The following is an 8684-nucleotide window of genomic DNA, read 5'->3' on the forward strand; positions in this document are numbered from 1 at the left end:
ATGGCGGAACGTCTTTGGGAAATTTCTCGCAAATGGACATATAGACCTTGCCTGGATGATGGTCCACCAGTGCCTCCCAACAAGAGACTTTCAGCACAGGAGAGGCCTGGTGGCAAGGGCAAAATGCCCAAGAGACTCTTGTGTGAATGATGAATCTGTGCTACATTTATTTTGGAACTGTCCTTACGCACAAGAAGTCTGGAGGAAAGTCGGCGTGCTTTTAAAATGGACTTGTGGATTAAAATATCTATCATACGAATATATAATTTACGGACTATTTAATTGCCCAACTTTTAAACAGTACATGGTTTGTTGGAGTATGATAAATTGTCTTAAAAACGCCATTTGGAAAGTCAGAAATATTTTACTTTTTAAACGTGATTTTATTTCTGTGGACGAATGTATTAAACTTGCTTTTAGTGAAATGTACATATATTTTTTAAGGGACAGGAAAAACTATGGTACAAGAGATGCAAATAGTGCTTGGAATGTACAATTATGGAAAACAGTTTTATATTAATGTACATATTGTATTTTATTGTATGACGAACTTGTGAATCAATAAAATCTTTGTTGAAACCTTATCTGTTCTTATCAGTTTAATATCTGATACGTCCCCTATCTGGGGACCATATATTAAATGGATTTTTAGAACAGGGAGATGGAAATAGAGCTTGCTCTGTCCACTCCACGCATTGACCTGGTATTGCAGTATTTCCAGGACCGGTGCACCCTTTCCTTATGTGTTGACTAAAATCAGATTCCAAAAGTGTTTTTTCTCTTTGCCATTGTTTCTGTCTTTCTGAAGGGATCTCTCCTTTTAATCCCATTATTTCAACACCTGTTGGACAATGCATGAGTGATAATGAGCTCATTGATTAAATGCAATTAATGAATAGATTGCCACCTCTTGTTGTGTGTCGTCTGTGTTTTCTGTGTTTCCGGCATTTCACATTGGAACAGCTCATTCACCTTCCTTGTCTTCTCTCCGCCCTCCCTTTTAGGTAAGTTAAAGAGCTGCACCTGAGCCAGCCACTGATTGATTGATTGATTGATTGATTGATTGATTGATTGATTGATTGATTGATTGATTGATTGATGCAGCACAACAGTCAAATAGTGGAGTGGAGTAGGGGAACAGCAAACAGCCAATAAAGCAGCCCGCCCGCTCGCCTGCCCGCCACAATGGACCTACCTGTGTACACTGGATGGATGTGATGGAATGTACTGTCGTCCCTACATTTCAAGAAGAAGTAAGAATTGCAGTTGCAACAAACCCTTGCTTGCCTACAAAGACAGCAGCAATTTGGATTTGTTACTATGTTACCTGGAAGAATAACAAACTGTGCAAGGATGGAGGTTGTAGGAGCAAGGAGAAGTTGTCTGTAAAGTTGGTGGATGCTTATTTTCCATTTTGCAGTCCCTTGTCTCCCTCTTGTGGCCTCCTGGAGGCAAATAAATGTGCAAAAAAAAGACAGCCTGGCGGCCGGCTGTTGCAGTGTTGCCCTCTCAGGCAACACTGAGTGACTGACTGAGCCTCACCGTCTTATATAAAGTTCAGATGGAACTTTGCACGTGTCATAGTGGAGCCCTCAGGATTCCAGAGCCAGCTTTCTGACATCATAATGGGGCCTCAGAGATAAAAGCCTGGGCCCAGGCAGTGTTGGTCAGTGCTGCTCAGCAGGCAGCACCCGACTGGATTAAAGCTAATACAAGTTGTGAAGGAACAAGGGGTGGCTGTGGGCATGCACTTACTGCTGCTGCTGCTGCCGCCAGTATTTGCACGGCAAGAGGGCATTTGGGCGTTGCCAAGAAGGCGTTTTTATGTAGATTCCTCCTCTTTCAGCACTGCATTGTGGTGCAAGCAAAAGAAGCAAATCCTGTGTAGCTTCCTCTCCGGCCTTTATTCACCTCCCGCTTAGTAGCTGTAAATGTGTGTGAGCCTGCAGGGCCCCATGGAATTGCCTAGGAGTAGGCTGAATCGCTGCAAGGGGTGAACAGCAGTATGGGACAGGCTCGGGCAAGGCAAGGGCCGCTCGGGTTATCGCTTCTCGGCCTTCTGGCTGAGATCAAGTGTAGTGCTGGTTACTTGTAGTCAGTGCTGCCTGGTCTTAGTTGGGAGGTGCTCAGGTACCCTCTCTCTCGGCCTCGGGGGATCGTCCAGGTTCGCCTGGACTTCACCCCCGTGCTGCTATTTGGGAGAGAGGCTTAGTCCTGAGCAACGAGTTGCGATCCACATATCCCCCGTGTAGGCTTCGGCCGAAAAGGGGAAAGCTGCGTAGACGTTACGTCACCAACGGGTGGCGTAACTTTCCCTGAAAACCCCTCACCATGGACGAAAGTCCTGGTGAGATACCGGCGTATGCCCGGATAAAGAATACAATCCGTGTTATTGTATCAGAAGAGAAGGCGACGACCTGCGGCCTGAAGTTCTTGGTGGAGACCGTGCTTGTTGGCATTTTCAACATTCAGAAGCGGGAGATATTGGCGGTACAAGACTATCCTAGGAGAAGAACATACGACATAACTTTTGTACAGAATGGAGTGTTCCAAGATCTGCTGGCGGCATACATGGTAAAAAACGATCCGAGACTGGACGGTATTGAATTTTACGAACATGTGTTGGACATCACTAAGATGATTGTGATAAAAATGTACTGCCCGTTTGCTGATTTAAAAGATGTGATGTCCTTTTTATCCCCCTATTTCAAAAGTGTAAAATGTATTGGCAAAATAATGAACGAAGTTGGAGTTTGGACGTCAAAGTGGAGATTTTTAGTAACTTGTTATAGAGATGCCAATACAGCAGGGGGGATAATGTTGCCGCCAGCACGCTTTAAATTAGGTGATATGGCAGGAGATCTTTTTTACACAGGAATGCCTCCATTCTGTAGAAAATGTCAAAAGTACGGTCACACCAAAGAGTTCTGCGAAAGCACCTGTAGGAACTGTGGCAGCTCTGAGCACGAGGCCAAAACTTGCCCTCTGGGGAAAAGGTGTCGTTTTTGCAGCCGAGTTGGTCATCTATATGCTACTTGTCCCCACAGATCGGAACAACCCGAGGTCCGGCCGAGGCGTCCAGAGCAGCCAGCAGGCCAGATCGCCCCCGCACAAGGAGAGGAACCAAGAGGTGAAGAGGCTGATGACATGGACACCTCCAGCAGACCCCCCCAAACAGGTGACCCAAAGGAGCAAAGGCGGTTTAAGAGAAGAGCCAGTGATCAGCGGACGAAAAAGCCCCCTCAGGAAACGGAGGAGATGGGTAGTTCGGATGAAGCTGATCCGCCTGGGCCGCAGGAGGTGCTGGGTCAGCCTGTACCTGAGGCAGAGGACCCGGGCGGAGCGGCAGCAAGGTCTAAGAGGCGTAGGGCGTACTCGGAGGTGGCAGCCGGGGTGCCGATGGGAGTACCTGCTAGAGCGAAAGCAGGGAAACCAGTTGACGCACCCCCGGAAGCACCAGCTGAAGGTCTCCCCCCTTCTCGCCAGTTGGGGGAGACAAGCATAGCCACCTCTGAGGTGACAGAAGTCCCTGAAACGGCCGCGAGTGCGTTTCCTGCCCCTATCGTAGGGGAGGAGGCTGCCATACGAGATGCTCCAGAAACCTTGCCCGTGGAGTCCATATGGGACCCATTTTCGATCAGTGCCTCAGGTATGGCGGGGGGTCAGCTGTCTGACATGAGTTCCTCTCCAATCTCCTCAAGTTATACAGTCGGTTTGAAGTCGGAGGGCGATGAGAGTTCGAGTGAGGTCTCTGGTAACGCCGAGGACTGCTGAGGCCACCTCGGGTAAGATTACATAAGACTGTCTCTTTTCCCTTTTCCTCATGGCAGAGTTAGGTGGCATTTCCTTAAATGTTAGGAGCGTGCATTCCAAGACGAGAAGAGCTGCCCTGTTTGATTATCTTTCTATTTTTTCCGCCACCGTTTTTTTCCTACAGGAATGCTGTATCCCACATCGCACGAACTACAACAAATATAAGGAAGACTGGAGACTCGGACCTTCAGTGTGGTCCGGGTCTAACGATTCCAGAGCCGCAGGTGTCGCCATTTTATTTAAAGGGAACGTTTTAATTGACAGTTTTAATGAAATTTTACCAGGTAGAATTTTATTGGTCAAAGCTTTTATAGACGGTATTAGATGGCAGTTTTTAAATTTTTATGGGTCCTCGGACAAGAATGAAAGAGCTAGAATGCTAGAGATTTTACCCCTTTTTTTAAACGATTCAGAGCCACTTGTTTTAGCGGGTGATTTTAATTGTATTTTAAAGGGGGAACGCCGGTTCTCTAACTCAGTAAGCAGGAATTATGACAAAACCTCCTCATTATTAAAAGATATAGTTACTGATTTTAAACTTACTGATGTTTTTAAGAAATGTAACAGCAATTTATCTGCAGAGGCCGGCGTCACCTGGAGCAATGTGAACTGTAGCTCCAGGATCGATTTTATATTCTGCTCTTATCAAGTACTGCCTTTTAAATGTGATCTTAATCCCAATGTTTTATCTGATCATAAATTATTGTATTTTAAAGTTAAAAATGATATTGGGAAAAATACTGTCAAAAAAGCCTGGAAAATGAACGTTTCCCTTTTAGATGATCCGCAAATTTTATCTGATTTTATTACCTTTTATAAGGGCTGCAGACGGGTAAGACATCCAAATATGTCCATAGTCTCATGGTGGGAGAAAATAAAAATAAAAATAAGAGATTTTTTCATAAAAATCGGAAGGAGAAAAGCAAAAGAAAAACAGGATTTTTTTGCTAATTTGAATACCCGGCTGCAGACCCAATACAAGTTCAGAGAACAGGGTATGCAGGTGGAGGAGGAGATTATGGAGATTAGGAAGGAGATCTCCCAGTGCCTGGAGCAGAGAGGTAAGGAAATTGTCTTTCGCTCAAAAATGAAACACCTCGAGGAAAATGAGACCTGCTCCAGGTACTTTTTTAAGAAAATTAACGATAAGCATACCCTGTTAGACAATGTTGATGGAGATACAAACACTGACAATATTTTAAAAAAGGTACACAGATTTTATGCGGATCTTTTTAATATAAAGCTTGTTAATGTTGATTTGATGAACGACTCATTGAAGGAGGTTGACGCTGTTTTAAATCCTGTCTCCAAAGATTTTTTATTACAGGATATTACGGAACAGGAGATTTTAGATACCATCAAGAGTTTTAAAACAGGTAAAGTCCCTGGCCCTGATGGTATACCCATAGAGTTTTATGTCACATTTTATGGAGTTTTAAAAGAGGATCTCTATTCCCTTTTTACTCAAGTTTTTAGAACAAAAGCCCTCCCGGGGTCCTGGAAGAAAGGTGAGGTGTCCCTGCTTTATAAAAAGGGGGACAAAACAGATATTAAAAACTGGAGGCCTATCACCTTACTAAACGCAGACTATAAAATAATGGCCAAGATTTGCGCGAATAGACTAAAGGCTGTTATAGAGAAAATCGTCCACTCCAACCAAGTCTGTGGGATACCTGGGAGGAGCATATGGGACAATTTAAACCTTTTAAAAGATGCTATTGGTGATACGAAGGAGAGAAAAGGCAGATTGGCGGTTTTATCCATAGATTTCGAGAAAGCCTTTGATAGAGTATCACATTTTTATCTTTTTAAGGTTTTAGAAAAGATGGGTATACCAGAAGGTTTTTTACAGTCTCTGAAGGCCTTTTATGAAAATTGTACGAGCAAGATTTTAGTAAAGGGTTTTAAGACACAGGATGTCCTTTTAAACTCCGGAGTGAAGCAGGGGTGTCCCTTGTCCCCACTACTTTTTATATGTGCGATCGAGCCTCTACTCTGCAGATTGAGGAATGACAGGCAGATATGTGGAGTCCCCCTGCCGGGCGGGGGGGGACTAGAGGCAAAAGTGGTGGGGTACATGGATGATGTCGCGGTCCTGTGCAGGGACGCCCCGTCACTGCAAAAAGCATTACAACAGATATACCAATTTTGCTGCTCCTCCGGTTTTAAAGTCAATTTTAATAAAAGTAATATTTTAAATATTGGCAATATGATTTTACAGGACATTCCAGTCCCTGTGTCGGAGTCTGTACAGATTTTAGGGGTCTCCTTCAATGAGTCAAACAATGGTTTTATCAGTTGGGACTTGGTGGCACAAAAAGTTAATAAGAAAATTTGTTTATGGAATCTTAGAAAACTGACAATGGAGGGAAAAATTTTAATCACAAAAATGGTGATTTTACCAATTTTATTATATCTAAGTATGGTTTTCCCTCCCCCTGATATTTTATTAAAAAAGATTACCAAGGCATGTTTTACATTTTTATGGAATTCTAGGATGGAGAAGCTCAGGAGAGAAAAAGTGATGTTACCAAAGCTAATGGGTGGTAAAGATTTTCCAAATATAAAAGCATTTCTTTTAATCCATTTTTTTACACTGTGTCTTAATACTGTTTTTAAGGAACACTACTGGTCTTATTTTATCCGTTTTAACACTGGCTATTTTATGAGGAGGTACGGATGGTTCTCTACGGTTTTAAGCTCGCCATATGCTTTTAACCTGCCAGACCAGTATAAGATTTTAGAAAAAATAGTGAACCTTTTTAACCTAAAAGACAAAAGAATAGAAGATGTAAAAAATAGTAAATATGTTTTAAAGGAAATAAAAGAAAATGTTTTAATAGCCCCCATTAGCAATTTTAATGAAAACAAATGCAAAATTATCTGGAGCATGGTTAATGCTAAATTCATTTTTAATTCACAGAAGGATCTGGCCTGGAGCTGCGCCCACGAGTGTCTTCCATGCCGGGCATTCCAGCATCGAAGGGGACTGACCAACTCGGCTGCGTGTCCAAGGGGAGGATGCCGCGATGACGAGACAGTCTTACATCTCTTTTGGCAATGTTATTTTTCACAACTAATATGGACAAAAATCCTCCCCTTGATGAAGAAGATAACCGGAATAAAAAGAATTACAAGTGAAGGCGTATTTTACGGATGTCTGGAGTGCCCAACAAGGACTCAGAAAATTATGGCATGGAAGATTACTAACTGCGTTAAAGCAGCTCTGTGGGCGGCCAGGAATATTCTTTTATTCAAACATGAAATTTTATCTGTGAACGATATTTTAGGAATTTGTTTTTATGAAATGCACAAATATTATCTTTTAGACAAAAAATTCTCTCCTGTTTTAAGTAGAAAATGGTTTTTTAGCGAATGGAATTCTATAATATGATGCCACCAAGTGCCCTTTTATAAATTGTATGATTTTAATCTGACAATTTGTATTTATTTTTTAACCATTGTTGTAAAATGTGAATCCCTGTAAAAATGTTGAAAAATGTTAATTTATTGTAAAACCTGAAAAATTTTAAATAAACGGTTACCCCCAAAGTTGGGGTAGTCAACTTAAAAAATCTGTTCTTATCAGTTTAATATCTGATACGTCCCCTATCTGGGGACCATATATTAAATGGATTTTTAGAACAGGGAGATGGAAATAGAGCTTGCTCTGTCCACTCCACGCATTGACCTGGTATTGCAGTATTTCCAGGACCGGTGCACCCTTTCCTTATGTGTTGACTAAAATCAGATTCCAAAAGTGTTTTTTCTCTTTGCCATTGTTTCTGTCTTTCTGAAGGGATCTCCCCTTTTAATCCCATTATTTCAACACCTGTTGGACAATGCATGAGTGATAATGAGCTCATTGATTAAATGCAATTAATGAATAGATTGCCACCTCTTGTTGTGTGTCGTCTGTGTTTTCTGTGTTTCCGGCATTTCACATTGGAACAGCTCATTCACCTTCCTTGTCTTCTCTCCGCCCTCCCTTTTAGGTAAGTTAAAGAGCTGCACCTGAGCCAGCCACTGATTGATTGATTGATTGATTGATTGATTGATTGATTGATTGATGCAGCACAACAGTCAAATAGTGGAGTGGAGTAGGGGAACAGCAAACAGCCAATAAAGCAGCCCGCCCGCTCGCCTGCCCGCCACAATGGACCTACCTGTGTACACTGGATGGATGTGATGGAATGTACTGTCGTCCCTACATTTCAAGAAGAAGTAAGAATTGCAGTTGCAACAAACCCTTGCTTGCCTACAAAGACAGCAGCAATTTGGATTTGTTACTATGTTACCTGGAAGAATAACAAACTGTGCAAGGATGGAGGTTGTAGGAGCAAGGAGAAGTTGTCTGTAAAGTTGGTGGATGCTTATTTTCCATTTTGCAGTCCCTTGTCTCCCTCTTGTGGCCTCCTGGAGGCAAATAAATGTGCAAAAAAAAGACAGCCTGGCGGCCGGCTGTTGCAGTGTTGCCCTCTCAGGCAACACTGAGTGACTGACTGAGCCTCACCGTCTTATATAAAGTTCAGATGGAACTTTGCACGTGTCATAGTGGAGCCCTCAGGATTCCAGAGCCAGCTTTCTGACATCATAATGGGGCCTCAGAGATAAAAGCCTGGGCCCAGGCAGTGTTGGTCAGTGCTGCTCAGCAGGCAGCACCCGACTGGATTAAAGCTAATACAAGTTGTGAAGGAACAAGGGGTGGCTGTGGGCATGCACTTACTGCTGCTGCTGCTGCCGCCAGTATTTGCACGGCAAGAGGGCATTTGGGCGTTGCCAAGAAGGCGTTTTTATGTAGATTCCTCCTCTTTCAGCACTGCATTGTGGTGCAAGCAAAAGAAGCAAATCCTGTGTAGCTTCCTCTCCGG

At 43.0% G+C, this 8684-nt stretch overlaps 1 non-coding gene and 1 pseudogene across 1 annotated transcript; both read left to right on the plus strand.

Annotated features, from left to right (window-relative positions):
* The first annotated feature begins 566 nt into the window (after positions 1-566).
* On the plus strand, positions 567-737 carry LOC142710544 (U2 spliceosomal RNA; annotated as a pseudogene).
* A 6617-nt stretch (positions 738-7354) lies between these two features.
* LOC142710540 (U2 spliceosomal RNA) lies at positions 7355-7541 on the plus strand. Its single transcript, XR_012869566.1, has one exon. It is a non-coding gene; the product is annotated as a U2 spliceosomal RNA (small nuclear RNA).
* The last annotated feature ends 1143 nt before the right edge of the window (positions 7542-8684 follow it).

Source organism: Rhinoderma darwinii, unplaced genomic scaffold (assembly GCF_050947455.1).
Source record: "Rhinoderma darwinii isolate aRhiDar2 unplaced genomic scaffold, aRhiDar2.hap1 Scaffold_426, whole genome shotgun sequence".
Taxonomy (NCBI): domain Eukaryota; kingdom Metazoa; phylum Chordata; class Amphibia; order Anura; family Rhinodermatidae; genus Rhinoderma; species Rhinoderma darwinii.